Source organism: Phasianus colchicus, chromosome 11, assembly GCF_987193195.1.
Source record: "Phasianus colchicus chromosome 11, bPhaCol1.hap1.1, whole genome shotgun sequence".
In the NCBI taxonomy this organism is placed as follows: domain Eukaryota; kingdom Metazoa; phylum Chordata; class Aves; order Galliformes; family Phasianidae; genus Phasianus; species Phasianus colchicus.
Window position 1 is genome coordinate 5523303 of NC_143446.1, and position 20979 is coordinate 5544281.

A 20979-nucleotide genomic window follows, 5' to 3' on the forward strand; every position below is an offset into this window, starting at 1 on the left:
AGTTGCCATCCCTGGAGGTGCTCAAGAAACATTTCCATGTTGTACTGAGGGACATGGTTTAGTGGGAAATATCAGTGGAAGGTCAACAGCTGGGCTGGATGATCTTGGAGGTCTTCCCAGTCTTGGTGATTCTATGCAGGTCCCAAGCTTGAAGTTGTCATTGCTGCCCCTTTTTTTTTTTAATTGCCTTTCAGATTTTGGCCAGCAGTGTTTTACAGCTGCTCAACCATAAGCTTTTATCAGATGTAACCTCAGCCTCCCATTTGCTAGAGAGGTCATTGTGTTCCAAAACCAACTGGATTAACTTCTATTAAGTCATTTAATTTTAAAAGCAAAATTACTTACACTTTGTCTTCCACAGCAAGTACTTTTTATTTAATAACTGCTTCTTTCTCACTTCATAGAACTTTCTCAAGCATCCCACCTTTCAGAATTGGCATTCCTGATTGAAGATTCCCCATTTATCAGTCTGCTTTTTCCATATTCTTTACTGTTGTTTTTTTTCCCTTCTATTTATCATTTCCAGTTTAAATAGTCTGGGGTGGGGCAGTGGGAAGCTGCAGTTCCTCAAAGTATTCTTGGTAAGTGCTAAGTACTATAACATCTAGGTTCTTCTCCATTCTTTCTGTAATAATTCCTTATGTTTTGATTGCTTTCTCATGTTGATTTCATGTTTTTCCAAGAACTATCAGAATGTTTTTCATGTTGCCTGAGGGACAACTAACTTTAAATGTGTAACTGGATAAGCAAAGCCTTTTTTCTTGAGCATGAGTTGCTTTGCACTTGCTAACGCTGTATTCCATTTTGTCCATCAGTCACCCACAGAGATCCTTGAATTGTGCTTTAGATTTTAGTACACTGAAAAACTTGTGGTTTTTATTGTATTACTGAATATTTCTGCAAGCACCAAACAGTGCCAGCTCCACAAAGCATGCTTGGTGACCTCATTATTAATATTTCTTCTTTGTGAAAACTGTCTACTTACTGCTAATGTTTTTTGTTAATTTGTAAGAATACTTTTTCATTCTAGTTTTCTTTCTTGAAGAGCCTTTGGTGAGGTATGAGAGATTTGAAAACTTTCACTAATACAATGTATTTAAATAACTTCAACAAAAACAGAGGTTGAATTCTTTATTAGCTTCTGTCTGTTGGCTCTATTTTTCTTCATGAGTATAGGGAATGTGAGCATGTTTAAAATTACTAATTGCATTATACTTGTGTAAGCATCAATTGTTTTTTTTCTTTTTTTTTTTTGCATCCTGAGCAAAGGGATTATTCAGGAGCTTTCTGTTTAACTTAGTGTGTTCCAGGGGAACTTCGTGCTCTCCTTAAGTAGGTGTCTTCATTTGTTTTTTGTCTGCTTTGGGTCTTGCATGCCTTGTGATGTGGCTTAGATTATTTTTAAGAAAATAAGAAATGCACAGGATGAGCTAAATAGTTGAAATAAAAGATCTGCAACTATGGTACTTGAGGAGAAGTCAATTAAAAAATACAGCTCCTGAAACAAAATCCTAATGCAGGTTTTGATCTGACATTGAATAGAAGAACTAAGTTCTCTTAACTTGTATATACCATGTTAAATATATAATATACAGATAAATAATCTTACAGATGAGGTGGTGATTTTTCATATTACATCTTTTCTTTTGTAGCTGGTTGCTAATATTTAGATTGAGCTTTTACTAATGGAAAACATGTATTGTTACATAATCCATTTTGTCATGGTAAGGATGGGATTTTTGAGCAAGAGTAAAAGGCCAGTCACTGTGCAGAGTTTTCTCATCTTCCTTTGAGTTAAGAGAGCAGGAGCTACAAAATGGGGGATATTATTTCTAATTTTAGCCTCTTTTTTTTCCTTCAGCAATGTGTGAGGTGAGAAGGACCAGGCTTCTCATGGCAAACACAGCATTTGCTCAGTCATTTCAAATCACTGCAGACCTGCAGGTAAGGCTGCTTCTGCAAAGCATTTACCTCCATTTATGATCAATTACAATTGTCAAATTGAATACTTCACAGGGGAAATACGTGTTACAACAACGGGAACGTGGGAAAACCTAATAGACAGGAGGCATGAAGGGCAAGAAAGATCACACGCACTGGTAACCCATGCTTGGAGGGAGGCAAGCTGTTCTGTGCAGCAGATGTTTACCTCTGGCAGCTGTAAAGTAGATCTGCACATTCCAGTCACTTTAGTTATATCACAAAAAAACCTACTACTCTGAGCGTAGTTATGTTCAATCAGAAATACAGGATGTAACTAATTTTAATTTCAAGTACATATTTTAAAATGAATGTCAGAGTTGGATAAATAGCCTCTTAGCAATCTCTGATCAATTCATCATCTGGAGACAGCAATAATTTGACTCATAGGTAGGTACTGCTTTAATGCAATAATCTCTCTAACTAGAAGATTCCTAACTGTTTTTTAACTAGGCTTTATTCTTACAGAACACTCTCCAAGTGGCATTCAGTGGGAAGGAAATTAGCAAAATAACGTGGATCAGAATATGACTGGCAAAATATTTCAGAAAAACATTATATGTCAGTGGAGTTCTATAGATTTAGTATTCATATTTGTCAAGGACAGCTTACAGACGAATGTACTGTTAACTAAGTCTGTCTTCATGGCAACAGCCTACTTTTGAAAAATAGGCTGGAGGTATAAAGTAATGAGTTATATTGGGACACACATGAGCTTTTAATCTTAAAATGTATCAGAACCTCTAGCTAACCTGCTTCTTCCACAAGTTCAAGCAAACATCCCTTTTATCCTACGTGCCAATCCTCTCTCTTCAGATATTTCTGCTTTAGTAGAATCCTACTTCATTGCTAGGACAAGAGGCAGTGGGCACAAACTGGAAGTCCAGTACAGAGGAGTCACAAGCAGACAATAATTGTCAGTATAACTAGCTTTGGTTTGTGCAGAGCCTCCTGTCACAAAATGAGCTGCAGTTTCATTTTTTGTGACACGTCAGGTTTATTGTTGGTGTAATGTATTGGGTCTGCATATACCTGTATGTTTCCAGTCAGCAAGTCACAGAAAGCAATGACAGCCCTTGTCAGGTGAATTAGCCTGTGTTGTGGATTCTTAATCTTATAAATATTATATATTACTTCAGAACTTGTTGTGAAGGTTTTTTTCTGAGGAATTGAACACAGAGCTTAACAAAAGCACAGTCTGCTGCTTTCTGCTATTTAACCATCTACTCAGAGGCCAGGGATTAGAAGGCAGTTAAAAACAATTTTTTTTCTAATTAAAGATTCAGACCAAATTCCAAAACAGCTCAGATGTTTTTGTTGCTGTACTTTGTGTGTATTGTAGAGGAAAGCAGAACTTGAAGGACAACAAATCTCAGCAGTCTAAAATTACCAGCACAGGCTGCTTGGCTTCTGTACATCAGGATGCAGACAAAACACAGGGCAACTGAAACACCTGCTGGTGTCTTCTCTGTTTACATCTCTGAAATAAGTCTGATTGCAGAATAAGTGTTTCCACAGTACTTAGCTGAACACTGGCTTTCTCTTAGCATTTGTGTGTGTGATACTAAAATAGCTCTAATTTTGTAAAATTAGTAGTGGTTTCATGATGCTTTAATAAGAACTGAGTCTGTTTCCAAGCTTTGTTGCATCTTACTGTTGGGAATCTTGGGGATAAAAAAAAAAAATAGAAACAATTTTCATTTTTAGTATAATCCATCTCCTTTTTCTTGAAAAGTCAAGTTCTGTTCAAAACTGTTTGAAAAGGCGTTAGCTACTAAGATCACTTTCTGTATGTTCTTGCCTCACAGGATTTTCTAACAAGCTATGCATTATGTCTTTTAGCTAAGAAAAACTTGAAGTGTCATAGCTTGTCTTATAGGATGACTTGTGTATACTTAAATTATGATTTCCCTCTCTAACAGGAATATTGGGTAGGGAGAAAGAAGTTGGAAAGGATACTGATTTAATTAATACAAATGGAGTGAAACTGAAGAAATACTGTCCAACACAGGCAATTGAATGCATTTAAATATATTTTACTGCTACCCTCGCTGAACTCTTGAAAACAGAGCAAAACAATGAGAAATATATTTGTTTTGAGGACAGAGAGATTTGGCTGAGCAAATCTTATTGGTAATACATAAACTGCATCTATCTTCTAGCTCTATAGCACTGACAGCAGCTATTCTGTTTCTTGCTCAAAAGTGCCTACTCTTATCATTGTTTAGAGTTTATGTTGATAAAGTGCTTTTGCTCACCCAGCACTAATATACTAGGATAACCTTAATCTTCTTAAAGACTTATGTTGCAATATAATGTGACTCAAGTAAGAACCCTGGGATGATGGAGTAATAAGCACTGAAGGGAAATGAAGGTGGTAGCTCTCAGCAGAAGTAGTTTCATGACTATTGTAATATATGAATAGCTTTTGGACATTATTTTATTATTCCACTTCACAAAGTGCTGGCTACCAAGGTACAAGCGTTGTTAATATTTTGATTTGTAATTTCACTGGCTGAGCACCAGATATTCTGGAGCTTTTCACTGCTGTGAGTAAAGAAATGTACCTGCACAGCATGCTCTGTACTACTGTCTAATGACTGTTATATCCACCAGAGCTGCCTCTTTATGAAGTCTGTCATCGCTTGGTCCAATTTCATACAAAACAATATTCTGCTAGATCATCTTTTACTAAAGGATGTGGGAGAGATTCAAAATAATAAATGAAAATCTGTGATAGTTAAACTAAATTTTCACTTTAGTAAGTACCAAACTGAATAAGGCAGTGAATGATAACGAGTGGTGGGAACCAATCATACCTACAAAGAGAAAATGGCAGTAGTGAGCTTTTTGCTTAGTGCAATATGTGCTCAGGTCGAATTGCCTCTCATTTAGAGAAAAATGAAAGAACAGCTATTAGCCTTCCATAGAATGCTAGGACAGTGCTACTGCTTTTGAGAACGTCTGCCTCCTTTCTGACATGCATATTAAGAACTGAGAGTAAATATTCAGATAATCATCTTGCTATTTTGGATTAGGCTTCTCAACTATACTGCGCTTGTTTTTTATCCTGGGAACCAGATGTGGAAGGCTCAGCCTTCCATAGAATGCTAGGACGTGCTACTGCTTTTGAGAATGTCTGCCTCCTTTCTGACATGCATATTATTGTAGTACTTGCAGCATTCATTTATAGCTAGGTAAACATGCATCTCTTTAAGAGGTTCATCTAACTTTTAAAAACAGGTTAAATTTAGATGTCACATGTACAGAGCTCATCTATTAAAAAAAAATAAATCTGCTTTTGCATTTCTATCCCTTCAGCACTAAGATTCCAGTTTAACACTTTGTTTTTCTACCAGCACAAATTCCTTTTGTATGAATAATGACATATTTAATGTAGTAATGTTTAAATAAAACTAAAGCTCCTTCAATAAACATAAAGCAGATAATGAAAAAATTAAAAAGGAAATCTGGAAAACAAGGTGCACAGATTAGTAAACAGAATGCATAGTTAGAGAATTTCATTTCTGATAATTTGACATTTTGAGTGAGACCTTGTGCAAAATAGTAGGTGAAACTATTTTCATATTTCATATATGACACATCTTTCTTTAGAGATGTCCTATATAAGTAAGACATAAAACAGCATTTTGTAATAAAAATATACACACTGTCTTTCAGTAGTGATTCTGTTAGGATTTCTCTCACTCTGAGCCTTCCTTATCCTACTATATCTGAACTTTCATTTTATCTACTGTCCTTATGCTATTTACAAGGGTGGATAGTGATAGCACAATGGGGAATGGTTTTAAACTGAGACACGGGAGGTTTAGGTTAGATATTAAGAGGAAGTTTTTCACACAGAGGGTGGTGAGGCACTGGAACAGGTTGCCCAAGGAGGCTGTGGGTGCCCCATCCCTGAAGGCATTCAAGGCCAGGCTGGATGTGGCTCTGGGCAGCCTGGTTTGCTGGTTGGTGACCCTGCACATAGCATGATACCCTCTTTAATATTATGCCACTAATCATGCTGAATGTATACTGAACTTTGTGCATATCTCCAAAATTAAGATTGTAATGCATCTCAAGAGGTCACATGGACAACTAGAATCCCCTTCACTCTCTGATGTTAAAAGCCAAAAATTCAACATGAATGAAAAATAGTTCATGTATTTCTGTTATTACATCATGACTATATCATATGTACCAGAGCAACCTTCTGGTACTCTCTATCCCTTTGTTTCTTCTTTAAAGTCAGGAATTTTACAGAAATGATGCCAAAGGTGAAAGAGAAGTGAAACAGATGTCAGAAGGATAGCATTCCAAACAGTCTTTCTATTGGTCTGGAATTACACTGTATACTGAAATCTGGTAAGAAGAATATCAAATATCTAAATGAGTTTATTGGTCCTTGCTGTTCCCTTTCTACAAAGCTCACGTGATTCTGTGTATTTGGTGATAAATATATAAAACAGTTGTCTGTTTTGGGTACTGAACATCTAAATTTATAATTATGCAGCCATTTAGTTTTCAGTATGATAGGTTTGCTTTGCCAGAGAAGACAGACTTACTCTGGTAACTTTGTTTGTCATCTTACTTTTCAACAGTGGGACTGAAAGAAGACTGCTCCTGGTTCATCTGGGATCAGATACACCTAAATCATTGCACTTTAATCCATTTTTGCTTGCAGAAGGAAGAAGAATTTTCAGAGCTTTTATAGTCTTTTCTATTGCTAGCATGTTTTGCTGTAGCATTTACATCTAGAACATTTTCAGGCCATCTGCAGCGAAGCTGTGTGCAAAAGAAAAAAGTCATTATAAACTACGTGTTCTTTATATAAATCTGTGAGTCCCTCCTATCATTGAGGTAGGTTTTTATCTTGTTTTTTTCTTACATGATGGATGTAATACTGCTGCTTATGTAACAATGCAATGAGTTTTTTTCATTGGAGGGAAAAACAAGGTAACCAAGCAACAAAAATCCTTTTTTGCTTTTAATGAAATTGCTTTCCTGCAGTTAGGATACTAACACCAATGCTTTTAGTAGTTGAATAGTGGAAGCTTCAGTGATAGCCTTCCCATTCTCCTTTAAACTTTTTTTTGTAATAATCAATTTGTAGATCAAATTGTAATTGTAATCAATTAGATTCAATTAGAATCAATTGTAGAGAGAAGCTATGGTGAAGCATTGTACTCAGATGCACCCTTCCAAAAAAATGCACTTATTTTCACAAGGATCCTGTCTTAGAATGTTTACTTGCATGTGCAGAATCTGACTATGGGATCAGGGCACTTTCTTTTGTTTTAGTAATGTTTTTCCTATTAATGCAGATTTTACTATAGGTGTTAGTGTTTAAGAACTTCACATTAGCACATGATGTCTCACCTAATTTATAAAATGCTTAAGCTGATGATTACTTCTATCCTCTATTTCTTTGTATCCATTGTTGTATTTAACACAATGTGACCATTGCTTTTGCTTGAGGTCACCAGATCCTCATGCAATAAAAATATTGTGAATCATAATTTATAAGCAGTCAAATATTAGAAACACAAAAAGATTGTAGAAATGTAGTGAAATATCTTTGCAGGCAAGAATACTTACATCCAATTTCAAAGTCTGATGTTATCAAGTAACTGTTTTGGTATTTATTACCAAAAAAATACTATATTTTGTTCAGAGAATTCAATAAGTATATTCTTGGTGAATTTTTTTTGAGCAATGCTTTATATGAAAATGTCTTAGTTGATACATCAAACTCAACAGAGCCTCCAGTGCATTGTTGTTGTTTCCTAATGATCCATGTACAAATGCTGAATGAATTAAGAAGCTCACAGGCTTTATAGCCATGGTCAAATCAGTGCTTCCTGGGTAAGACGGTACTTTATTCTGCATGGTCAAGGGGCCATGTAAAATGCCTGAGATTCAATTACCTCAGCCTGCTGTTGATTTTCTTTCTTCACAACAGCAGGAAGCGAAGTCTGGAATACAGCTCCTTAAAAATAGGCACCTTTATCTGCATAGGTGCATCACACACTGATCACAAAACTGAAATAACAGTAAGAACTATGTGAAGAGAAGCTTTTATGCCCACGTTAATGAAATTAACAGGAAAGGTTGGTGCTGCCAAGGGAGTTGGGCAGGTTCTGTGTCTTGGGGCCTTATGGGTTTGTGCTGCGAACTCACCCTTGTCTGTCTTCTCCCTTCTAGTCAGCAGATGTATGAGGAGGACAAACCTTGGCACTGCCAGTTTTCAGATATCCAGGTGCCTGGTATGTGTGTATCATTTCCGCATTGAAGTAGAAAGATCCTGACTTGAGGAAGCAGGATAAGAACAAAGTATTTCTTTCTATAGCTCTCTGAGGCTGCACAAGGAGAGTACCAGGGTGGAATATAGGCAGCAAAGATGGGAGGCAGGACCCCAACTGTCCTGGGGTGAGGGGGGTGCAGGTTGGGCTGTGGGCACCTGCTGAGACACCTGTACCTGCAATGTTCCCCCCTTCTCCAAAGACAGAAAGCGCCCTTGTGGCACCTCCAGCAATGAAAGACTCCCAACAAAGCAAGGGCCAGTCTTCCAAAGATACTTCTCCCAGCCTTGCTGAGATATTCAGTGTTAGTGGTATTTGTGCTCTCTCTAGAATGCTACTTCAGTAGGTGAGAGATGATCTGGATATGTTGGGAGGGAAATGGCAGGAAAAGGGTCTGTGTCCATGCATTTCACCTGATGAGTTCTCCTGGGGCTCCCTACAGCTTTTTGCCTGTGGTGGGTCCTTCTTGGATCTAATGAGCCCCAGGTCTTCTCTGTTCTGTGGCTTCTTGCCAACAGTCTTTTTCAGAAGGTGGAAGGGAGGAGTGGAACTTGGGATTCCTCCTCGAGGCCGTCAAACGCATAATCAAGCTGGCAGCTCAAAAAGTGAGGACCTGGCTTGGATGTGGAGACTTGTGCCAGTAGAGTCTTGAGGGATCTTGGCTTGGAAGCTGAAAAAGCAATCTCAGCACTTCTAGCCAGCTGGGACAAACTTTTACTCTCTGCAGCCACACAGACTCATCTGCCAGGAGGGTCTCTGAGCTGTGCCTGCATCCTCTGCTGGGCCCAGATGTGTGGGATTGGCTACCAAGGCACAGAAGCTACTTCTGATGGGGGCTGTTATGCTCCTTCCAGCATTGCTGTTTGTGGCAATATTGAGGTTGCCATCAGCTATGTAGAGCCAGGGCGTGGACAGATCTTACACCCACCATATGCTCTGGAGGATGCTTGAGTCACCCACTTCTTTAGGCTGTACAGGTAAGGGCTGCCAGCATTGGCAGCAAGGGCTTCCTCACCCCTACCCCTCACCTGCCAGCATTGGCCATGCTAGCAAGTAACCCCCAGTTCTGCTTCCTATCAATCTGTGAGAGCCTGGATGGGGTTGGAGGCTCCTTTATGCTGCCTCTGCCCTCATCACCTCAACTGTGGAAGGACTCACCTATTCATCACTTTGCCCATCCATCTCATCTTCCCATCATGTTCTTCTGCTGATTTTTCTGGCTTCCCCCTTATAGCCTCCAGTGCCAACTCTGTGATTGCTGACCCTGGCAGTGAAAGTCAAACAGAGGCTGTCCGCAGCTTCCAAATATCCAAGAGCGTCAGCCTCACCACCACAGCCCAAGCAGCAGCAGGGCTATTTTGCAGCTTGTGGGCTTGGCTGTGCGAAGGTCAGTGAGGCCAGATTAGGCTGCATCAAAGACCTGGTCACACACAAGCTAGATGCCAGTGGCATCATCTTTGGCCCTTAAGATCCAAACTTGTCCCATGTAGCTGTTGGAGTAATAACAGCAAAATCATCTGACTTCAAAGATTGTGGAGGTGGTTCCCAGTTTTCCTGTAGAGTTCAGTCTCTACCTTTTCCTCCCCACTGACTGCCCAATACCCCAATGACCACAGCAGACAGGAGGGAGCAAAGAGTTGGATTTCTGCTGCTGCAGTGATGTATTTTCTTCACTGTCCCTAGAGAAATGAGGTGCAAGCATGAACTGAAGCTGGAAGCGTGGACAAATCAACGCAGTCCTTGTTCTAAAGGTGCTTCCAGTCTTCTCTGGGTCACATGTTTGCATGTCACTTGTCCTCATGAGCTGCTCCCTGGTTCTTCAGTCAGTCGCAGTTCTTTGCTGCACCTCTTCCTCAGTTGTACCACAGTGCAAACTATTTTTAGGGATTTTCTCTCATTAACTTTTTATTAAAAATCACAAAAAAAGCTTTAAAAGTTAAACACTACTTGAGTAGAAAATTGTTATAAAATAGATGAGAAGCAAAACTGGTAGGTATTGAATAGGATCTAATGGAAATTAAATATTTACAGAACTGTGACTCAAGAGCTGTACAAATTTTTAGGTGGGCAGAAATGATCTCCTAGATGGCTTTGATCCAGCAAAGCACTTAAGGCACAGGATGATTTCATGGAGATAATTGAGAAAGTGTGTGTGTGAGTGCTTTGCTGGACCTCGGCCTTGAAAACATTACACCTTCATCTGAATTCCATTTTTAATTTTTATGTAAGGACACACATCTTAACTGCTTCATTGCCTTTATATTCTGACACCAGCAAGAGATTGGTGTCAATCAATACCTACAAATTGAAGTCAAGGATGATTTAAAAAAAATAAATATTTAATAATTATCCTTAAGAGGCACTAAGCCTGTCCCATTTGTAATAAGTGACTTATGGAAACAAACTTACTTTTGAAACAAAGTGTACTAGTATGTTCTGTTCTGTGATGATCATCTTGAGAAAACCCACAAGTTTTAAAAGCTTTCTTGAGTCCCTTTCAACTATGTGAGTTCATAGATCTGTTTCAAGGGGAATTATTTCTGAGACGTGAAATTTTACTTAAATAATTCTACTTAGAAGAGAAAAGGTGTGGGATATGAATTGAAGAAGTATGTATTGCTCACTGTTTTTCTATCCACACCTGGATGTGACTTTAGGAACAGTTTTTTTGTTTAGTTCCTTTGAAGATAATAGGGCTGGAACAGGCTGCCCAGAGAGGTTATGGATGCCTCATCCATGAGGGCATTCAAGGCCAGGTTGGATGGAGCCCTGGGCAGCCTTTGCTAGGGGTTGATGACCCTACCCATGGCAGGGGTTTGGACCTGGATAATTCTTGAGGACCCTTCCGACCCAAGCCACTCTAGTGTCCTGTAATCATCCAGTATTTCACAACACTGGTTATTACTGAGTCATTCTCTGTTCAAATCTAATTGGATCAAAATAATTATCCTTATTGAAATTATCATTAAATTATTTTTTTTATATCAGTCAAATGACTAAAATGTGAATGATTGATTTTTCACAATCAAGACCTTAAAATTTCATTTGATATAAAAGCAGAGCACAGAGCTATGAAAATTGATATATTACAAAAAATTCAGATAGATTTAGTCATAAAATGATGATGATGATTTATAACAAAAACAAAATCCATTTAGTGACACTCAACACATGCATGTCAATAAGCAGCTGTTTTTGGCTTCCTGACCTAAACTTATGCAGAGTGTTCCTATACAGGAAGGGGGAAAGTACAATGGAATCAATCCAGGATGGCATTTGGTATGCCATGACTGCTGCTCTGTCAAGAATGAGGTGCCTGTTACAATTGCTCAGCCTTAAGATTTTACTTATACAACATGATTATTATGGGGAGTAGTGTTCAATAATCTAGCACTGAACCCCCAGTGCTGACTTGAGATTTCTATGAGCTGCTTAAGGGCTGAATACAGAATTTTTCAAATTTCAGTAATTTCAGAAAAAACCTAATTTGTCTTTCTCAATATATTTCCTGGTCCATGTCCCTGGTACATTGTGTATTTCATCTGCAAGCTCTCGTAAGGCCATTTTCTCTGTTGTGGGTTGTTGGTTGGTGGTTTTTTTCCCCCTATGGAGCAGGGCAGAATTCAAGAAGATTTATTGGATCATCATCACATTTTTAAACAACTTGCCCAAAATATATTCCCATTATAAAATATGAGCTGTTGACTTCTCTTCAGAAGAGGCATCATGACTGGAGGAAGAGCAAACCTGAAGTTACTCTGTATATTCTCTGAATAGTCCCTGAAGAAGGAAAGTGTAGATGTGATAGTTAAGGACGTGGTTTTGTCAGCAATAGTAGTGGACAGTTGGACTAGATGACCTTAGAGGTCTTTTCCATGATTATGATTCTATGAAAATGTTATCATTGCTTAAAACCCAGATAAATCTTTTTTCCCCTGCTTTACACCACCTATATCAAAATATGTATGTTTAATGAAGCAACCATATTAGATTTCTAACAGGAGAGTCATAAAAAGAAAGTGAAATAATGTAATTGGGCTCGAGTTTCTCTTACGGGAGTTTTGAGATGTTGTGAAAAGATTGGATTAGTCCCTTTTGGGGGGTGAATTGAGTGGGGGGAAAAAGTGTGACTACTGAGGTCACAATCTTCTTTTGTGTTTTAATGGATGGCATGATGGTATGTCCTAAGTTTATGAAAAATTATACAATCTGATGAACCAGTAAATACAAAGACCTAGCACTGAGTGGTATCCATAGGATATCAATGTTTAATAATGTGTCGTCGTCTTTGATTGGAAATAAATCAGGGTTTGGAGATTATTTTTTTTCAGAAGCCTTTCTTTGTTTGTTGCATAGCTATTTGAGGGCAGATTTTACCTCCTTGTTTTTCATAAATATTAGCATTCAATTTGCATTAAAATATGAGATTATGACTGTACTCATCTGAATCTATTACTCTTAGTGGTAGGAAGTCTGCCAGACTATCTTGTTTGGATGTTTTAAAGTAATTGACTGTACAGTAAGGTTATCTGCTTTTTTTAAATATTTATTTTACTGGCATTACCCGTGCAGGAGGATGTGCAGTATGAACAGCTCTATTTCAGAATTACTTCTTCACTGTGTCATGTATTTTGCATTCTTTTTCACTGAGCTCAGTAACCTAAAACTTCCTCGCTGTCTGGTTTTATTTGTATATAAATATCAAACTGATACAGAATTTCACATTTTGTCATCGTGACAATACATGAGATGTGAGTACTCAGTGCTTTATTGCTTGTAGTCGAGCTTAAGTAGTATCTGTAAGTTATTATTACTTTATGTAGCACACAGCTCTCTGAGTTCTGGCTTGTTTTTAGCAAGCTGTTTTGACTTGCAAACAAATCAGTCAGTGCCATGTAAACTGTGCCCAATCCTCACACTGGGCAAATCGTGCCCAATGAGCTAACAATGAGCTAAAGCTTCCTGACATATTTGTCAACAATCCTGAATGAATAATGTTAAGTCTACTGCTGCACAGATTTTCAGTAAAAGACGGGTTGCTGGAGTGGTGGTGGTTTTCTTTTCTTTTTTTTTTTTTGGGCTTCATTTATAGATTATAATTCTTAATGCATAAAAATAGTTTGAGATTTATACTGGTTTTTAATCCATTGTTACTTATCAGGACTCCTTGAAAACAGTCAATATACAGAATTTTTGGCACGCTCTTTGATTTTGGTTCCTGCAGTCTTTGGAACAATGACCCAGTGCAATCAGCTGAAAACTAAGAGCCTGCAGCTGTGCCCTTAGAAATATGTCATTCATAATATGACAGAAATGTTAAACTACACATTTCTTAAACTACACATTTCTCATAAATTTTGTAGCAGCTATAAAGATTACTAAAGATAACAGTTCTCTAGCATACTGTATGATTCTACACATAGTAAACATCTTGCTATTTTCTGACTGTATGACTTTGTTTAGAATGACTAAAAAGTATAGATTAAATAGTCAAATACAAATGAAATTTCTTGGGAAGACAAGCGCAATTCCACTGACCTTACAAAAGCATTATTTCATTAAATCTCATCCTCAGAAGCACACCGGTTCCATTCAATTAAATGAGTATTTTGTGATGACAAGCACTGGGAATACCCACAGCACATATGCAGTCTGTCTCTTAACCTGCTGAGTAGTAGAGAATAGGAATAGGCTTTTAGAACTCATTGGCTGAGGAGTAACTGAAATGCATAAGGAGCCCCTTATACACCATTACTACTGCAAATGCCTGTATGAACCTACTGATCTATGTGCTTGCTTATGTTTATCTCGCTGATAATTTTCCTGTGCTGTAGATAGCATGGTAGGGAAACAGGCCAAGCAGATACACATCTTTCATCTATCTGTATTTCAACACTTAAGGATTGCCCAAAATAATTTCTTTGGAAAAGGTACAGATCTCAGTACAAGCAAGAATTTCTTTCGCAAAAAGTTGAGATTTCCTTTTTTACTCCTATATTTATGTGATTAAAGGGCATTGGAAAGCAAGCAGATATTTGTTTGCCTATGTACTATTTAAAAAAGTAATATTTTGACAAAGTTAACAGCCTACCATGAAAACAAATGACTAAGTAGAGATCCCAAAAGCTTTGCTGAAACTCTTTTTCATCTGCATTGCTACATGGATCTTGTAAAGGACAAATATCTTGGTTTGGGAGCTCTCTGATGGCTGAAAAGCAGAAGTGTGAGTGAGGCTGGCTTGCTCACTAAATGCTGCTGTGGTTGCAGTGATCTTTACTTTGCACATGTTAGTGCAGTGCTGAGATTTTAAACATTATTTTTAAATACCTTTTAATAAGGTAGGTATCCTTAAACAGGTTGTTTTTCCTTAGGAAGGAGAAGAGTGAAAGAGCTATTGCAAAACTCCCTGTCCTTTATGACTTATCACGCATCCCTCTGCATCTTTTGAGTCTGCAGTAAGTGATATCTGCTATAAAGCATGCAAGAATAACAGGGGGGAAAAAGGGAGCTTTCTTTCAATCTTTAATTGCATTTAGCTTCTGAGAAAATAGGACTCCTGATGCTTTCTATAACACTAATGAGGGCTAAATACTTTTTCAGTGTTTTTTCTTATCATGAACATATTCAGTGAAATTGATCTGGACTGCCACTTCATAGCATCGTTTTCATCTGTTTCCAACTTAAAAAGAAAAAAAAAAGATTTCAGAGTAAATTATTTGGAACATGCTGCAATCAGACTTTTAACTGCTAACATATACCACGATGCTTGCAATTAGATGTCTGGGTTGTGTGAAATTAAAATAAATAAATAAAAATCGTGGTATCTAATGAGGCAATGCCAGAAACAAACTGTTTTTACACATAGATAAAAGCCAGTGGAGATTCCTGATTTGGGATTGTCTGCGTATTTTGCAAAACTTTTAAAAATACTGTGTTGTAAACATGTATTTTTTAATCGTGTAAACATGATTAATCACATTAGAAAGAGTTTGAGTGATTACTGAATTGAAGAAATATTAGAATACTTCATACTACTATACATGCTTTAGGAAAATCTCGCCAAAATGTAGAATGTTTCCATGCTGATCTCAAGATCATGCTTACATTCATGTCTTAAAGGAAAAGAAGTGCTAAGAGTAAGCATGAATACAGACACTAGTGGAAAATTCTATTTTTCATGGAGCAGTTTGTTTAAAGAGAGATTAATTAATCTTCATAGCAATTATTAGTAGAGACTGTTATGCAAGGGATTCTTAGAAAAGAGGGAAGTCAAGCTCATTTTGAAGCAAAGCTGACTGTAAGAACATAAGAACTGATTGTCAGTCTGAATGATTTATTGTGTCTTAAATGAAGCCATTGCCTGATGGCTTTTTAATTCAGCATTCTGTATTGCATCCTCTCATAGCAGAGTTAATTTTACCTCACTTGTCTTGATGGCAGAGAAAATGGGCATGATTGTAAACAGCAAGCAGGTTTGCCCAATTGCTATTACAAAACTTTCAGTTTGTTGCTAAAGTTTGAAACAGATTGACCACCATCCTCTGCTGAGTGACTGGAGAAATATCTGTAATGTAAACACCTGAACTTCTGTTTAAACATAGATTTTTTTATGCTGTAATTGTGATTAGAACTGACAGCACTTTTTTTCCTTTTGACAGGTGAAGATAATTTCTGTAGCCATAAAATATAGCCGTAAAATATCCCATAAGATGGGATACAAATGAGCACAACAGATATTGCAGTGTTCACTGATACCATTTCGGAACTTTCCTTATTTGTGCTGGGACAAGATTATAAAAATAAAAATCAGAAGGATATACTCAAGTCTTGAGATAAGTTACTTAGCATGGAAGAACACAGACATGCAATAATTAAAACTTTCTGGAAGATGAAATGGAAAAAAGTGTTTTATATTAGAAACTTCTGTTTACTTGGCAACAACTTCCATGCATTTTATTCACAAAGACTGCAAAAGTGAATGTTAAATTACAGGACTTCTCCTTTCTTGATTGTTTCACTTCTTTCAGTGAGTTCTGTTTTAGAATAAGATCAATTCATCAAAAATAAAATGACCGTTTAGGTGGTTTGTTCCTACTGTGAGTGGAATGACTGAACCAGCAAAACACTGAAGAAGATTCTGCTTTAAGGATGCAGCTAAGGGTCTCAGGCACCTACATCCTGAAAAGTCTTTGGAATTGTCAGAAATTGGTTTGCAATTCACTTCTTTTTTTGGCACTGCAAAGCTGTTAAGAATGATAAACCTCTTCTATACATATAAGAAATGCTGTGTTATGCACATACCCTCAGGCAGGATTTGAAGTAATTGGACTAGGAGAAGGTCCCACCATCCTGTGACCTGCTATAAGGATTGGTGGGGAGCATCACCTTGAGATGCCTGAGATGTATGCTACATGCACAGCTTAAAATTAAATAGATGAGGTTTTAGCACAGTCTCTGACACAAACAGTCCTCTCCACTGTGTTAATTTTTACCTACTGTGTGATGCAAATTAAGTCTCTCGCCTATCTCATTGTCTTGTAAATAATGCATAGGCTTAATGGTATGTCTATATAAAACCATTGTCTTCTAAAAGTTTCCCTGCCTAACAGCTGATACGCATTTCCATAAATACTTCTGAAAATGACAGCCTGTAGTTTTTACAGTAGTTTTACTGTGGAGCTCCGTCTGCCTTTCAGAGACTTAACAGACATTGTCAACGCAGCTGAAAATTTGGCTGAGGAAGAAAGTATCATTCTCATTTTATGTCACTGGAGCAGGCGTATTTCAAGTATGTTGCAGCTTTTAGCAGTGTTGCTGGGATTCTGTTCCTTTATTTCAGCTAGTGACTCATACTGCAGTGCAACTGGAGGCATCGCATTCACATCACCTATCAGCTTATTATTCAGGGCAAAGCGATTGTTAGCATGGTAAAATATTCCACTGAATACTTCATGCTTCATTTAGGAAATATTTGGTTTAAAGGAAAATTCTGATCTCTTCAGCCTAAATCATCTTAATATGTCTCTGATATCCCCCAGACCTCTTACTAATTTGTTATTTTCAATAACAACTTCTTGTTCTGTTTTTGTAGCAGCTAGCAGTGTGCTGGCAATCACAAATCTTAGCTGCAGCCCTGCTTCTATAACAGCACAAGTTAAACACCAATGGAACTTTGCAGAACTTCCCACTCTGCCTTCAAACTGAGATTTGCTAACGGGATATATTGCCAGAAGAAGGAAAAAGTTTTCAGCAGGGCTGATGGGTTCAGAACAGAAGCTGAGATATTTGGACCAAGTGTAATAGTGAGTTCCATAGCTAAATTAGAAAATGCTGTTTTTCCTTCTTTATTGGATTTTTTCTGCAAAGTTCATTCTTCAAACTTTTTAATTTCTGTTTTCACTTGGATACCAGGATTCCACAAATATTAAATAATTTTCTTACGTGTATTTAAAAAAAATGTCTTATCCTTGTTTTTGGCACAGTTACTCTATCTGGTCCTACCAACAGACCATTTGATGATTTTCATTCTGCTAGTATCTGCAGGCTGTAAAGGGATTTCAAAACTAATCATTTCCTAAATATTTCCCTTTCTTAAAGGAAGCCCATAACAGTAGGAAAAGGACAGAAAATTGGAGCAAGTATGATGCAGAGTGGGCACTGTAACTAATCTCATGACGTGTTCTCACCAATAGTAACTTCCAAAGTATTTGCAGAACATTTCAGAAATATTCTGCTTTCAAATACATCATTTCATCAACAGTTAAATTAAATCCATTTCTCAGGACATGCTGCTGTTTTGCAGGTATTCATTCTCATAATATACAGCTTAATTACAGTAAGATTAAGCTGAGGTATCTTTATTTTTTCATTAACTGCCACTAAACCACTGTGGTTGGCCTAATAATATTCTGTCAGTCTGCATTTTTCTACCAAGTATGTTTTACTTCATTATCTCTTAAATCCTTTTTAATTCTTCTGGAACTATTGCCATAGGATCCACTCCTGCTTTCATTTTAATGAAGCAAAATGGGGCAGGTTTTTAATGTGTTTCTGCCATAAATTAAGCTCTGTGGCTGGAGAGACCAGTTCACATCCAGCAAATTAGCCTCTTTAACAAATTAATAGCAATGAAATGGCCAGGAAAAAAAATGAGACTTTTTAATTTTGTACTTTTCTTTGGAAGTGTCACCTTCTTACGCAAGATGTGCAAGTGACAAGATTGGTTTAACTGTGAATGAAGGACTGCAGGTTTTTCTGTGAATCACCTCCCCACATCCATTAAATTACCCTGGAACAAGGTAGAATAATGGTCTAAATGAAAGCTTCCATTAACTCTTATTGTTTCTTGTTTTAGGCTTTAAACAGCTGTGAAAGTACACTGAAGTTCAGGGAGTTTTATTTTTAGTCCAAGCAAAGAGAGGACAAGTCTAGAGAGTATGGAATGAGTAGGATTTGTGAATCCTTTGTCTTCAGCAAAGGCTGAAAAAAATATTGACTTTTTCTTTGTTTATCTCATTTTATCCCTTTTAATTCAGCAACACTTGATTTATTCCAATTCTATTCTTCTAGGTTTTTTAATGCTTATTTTTTTAAAGGAACTTAACATTAACAGTATCCTTATATGTGCTGTAGAGTATCTCTGCAGGTGTTCAGAGATTATGTCATTGTAGAAGTAAACTGGAAATTTGGATGGAAAGAAGGCTCTCTTGGCTATGTATGTCAGCTCAGCTAATGACAAGGTCCAATTCTGTCAGCATGAATATTTGAGCTATAAATTTAGAAATGAAATCCAACTTTTTAAATTCCAACTGCAAAGTTTTCTTCTGGGTCACACGCAGTCCCTAAGAAGTGGTCTGAGGCAGAGTATTTCTGGACAGAGGGGCATCATTTTGCTTTGTTGTTGTTGTTTTAGTAGGATTTTACTTTTTTTGAGCGAAGCTGAGGTGCCTGAAAATATTCTTTCTTCAAATTGTACAGAGCACACTTTATGGGTTTGTTCAGAAACCAGTAGAGGAGAATATGCATGCACACGTGCATGAATGCAGTACTTCCTAAACCTTTGAATTATCTGCACAGTGTACACTGCTGTCACTGTTCAGTCATTTTCTTCCATCTACCCTGGTCCTTGTCCCTCCAGCGCTTCAGATTCTTTCTCTCTTTTGCCTGTTCCTGGATTCCTGCAGTTCTATTCTTTCATCCCCTCTCCTTTACAGATCACTGATTCTCTTTACCTACTGAGCCCACAGTGTGGACCTAAACTGAATGTTAACATACCTCACCAACTGGGAAATGCAACATCAAAATAAATACTTAAAATATAGTCTTCTTGTTTCTAGCCTATCTGTCATTGATTCTCTAATCTTGATATTCCTTCCCAATAAATATGCATTTTAGATACACAATTTTAGTCATCTGCTTAAAGTAGGCAGGAAGAAAGTGAGGTGGGGGGGAAAGGTAGTTTTATGTAAATTGGTTTTGCCCTAACTATCACTAAGTTTCTGAATGAAAAGCTATTTTCTCCACAACTCCTGACCCACTGCCACTACAACCTTGTGAACAGGAACCTTGTTTGAGGTGTTTTAAAACTATAAAATCTTTTAGATAGTATAGGATACCTCAGCTGGAAGAGACTTTCAAAGATCATCAAGTCCAACTGCTTGACCACTGCAGTGCTAACAAAAAGTTTAAGCATATTATTGTGGACATTATCCAGATGCCTCCTCAATACTGATAGGGGAAGAGGATTTGGGTAATCAATTATCAGTAATTACTGATGATGTTAATTATTTGTAATTCGTGTCAGATGTAGTTATTTGTAATAACCTTTATGTATTTCTTGTTAATATATTTACTTAATTCTTTTTTTGCAATTGAGATTTTGGAGTATCAATTTGATAATGAAATATTTCAATCTTCAGTTTATTATCAAAACTCATACTGTATGAACTAACAGTTTTGCTTGTTAGAATTTTGTCTTTGCTTTCTCAACTACTCAGTTTGTACCAGAACTATAGTAGCTATGGATCAGAAAATGAACATAGTGGAAAGTGAATGGCACCTGGTGAAAGCTGGCTGGAAAGCAGCCATGTGGAATAATCACAATTAGAGCTGAGTGCTGTATTGACTGCTAATTTGTCTCTTCATTTGTGAATTGTAACAAGATTACTGTTTGCTTTGCTGTTTACTTTCTATCACTGTTTCAACAACCAATGCAAAAATTCAGTATGATCCTCCTGTTTCACATTTGAACAAAACCAGCTATTCTCAGAACATGGGTGTGAACAAAACCATCTTTTTAAGAAGCTGAGCCATCAGGTTGTTTGGAATTTCAGTGGACATTTCTGCTATTTCTGGATATTCTACTAAGTTTTTTAGATATACTGGATATACTATCCTTTCTGCTACAATAGGTTAGTTGCTGGGTAAAACAGTACTTATGTCTTGAGAACGTGCAAAACAGGTGACTGAAAACCTAAGCATTAATGCAGCATTGTTGGACACAGCATTCAGCAGCCATGAAAAGCTCAAGCCAACTTGATTACTGCAGTAATCTGAGTAAAGACCTGTCCCACGTACACACTATCAAAATTAAAACAAATTATTGATGTTAACAAGAAAAGTACCAGAGCTTATCTCTGAGTAGTCTATGGAATTACTCTTAGAAGTATTTGATTCTGTTTTTCTAAAAACTAAA

General features: G+C 37.2%; 1 long non-coding RNA gene across 7 annotated transcripts in view; it reads left to right on the forward strand.

Moving 5' to 3' along the window:
• Window positions 1-20979, forward strand: part of LOC116239074 (uncharacterized) — a 37394-nt gene extending 16415 nt beyond the window's left edge. Inside the window, exons 5-9 of one of the 7 annotated variants that reach the window (XR_016470082.1) lie at window positions 1862-1944; window positions 6232-6348; window positions 6585-6843; window positions 8188-8249; window positions 15944-20979. This is a non-coding gene — a long non-coding RNA (uncharacterized LOC116239074). Of the gene's footprint in view, window positions 1-1861; window positions 1945-6231; window positions 6349-6584; window positions 9155-14656; window positions 14741-15943 lie in introns of those variants that run through there. The other 6 variants (XR_016470079.1, XR_016470080.1, XR_016470078.1 and 3 more) reach the window with 6 other exon arrangements.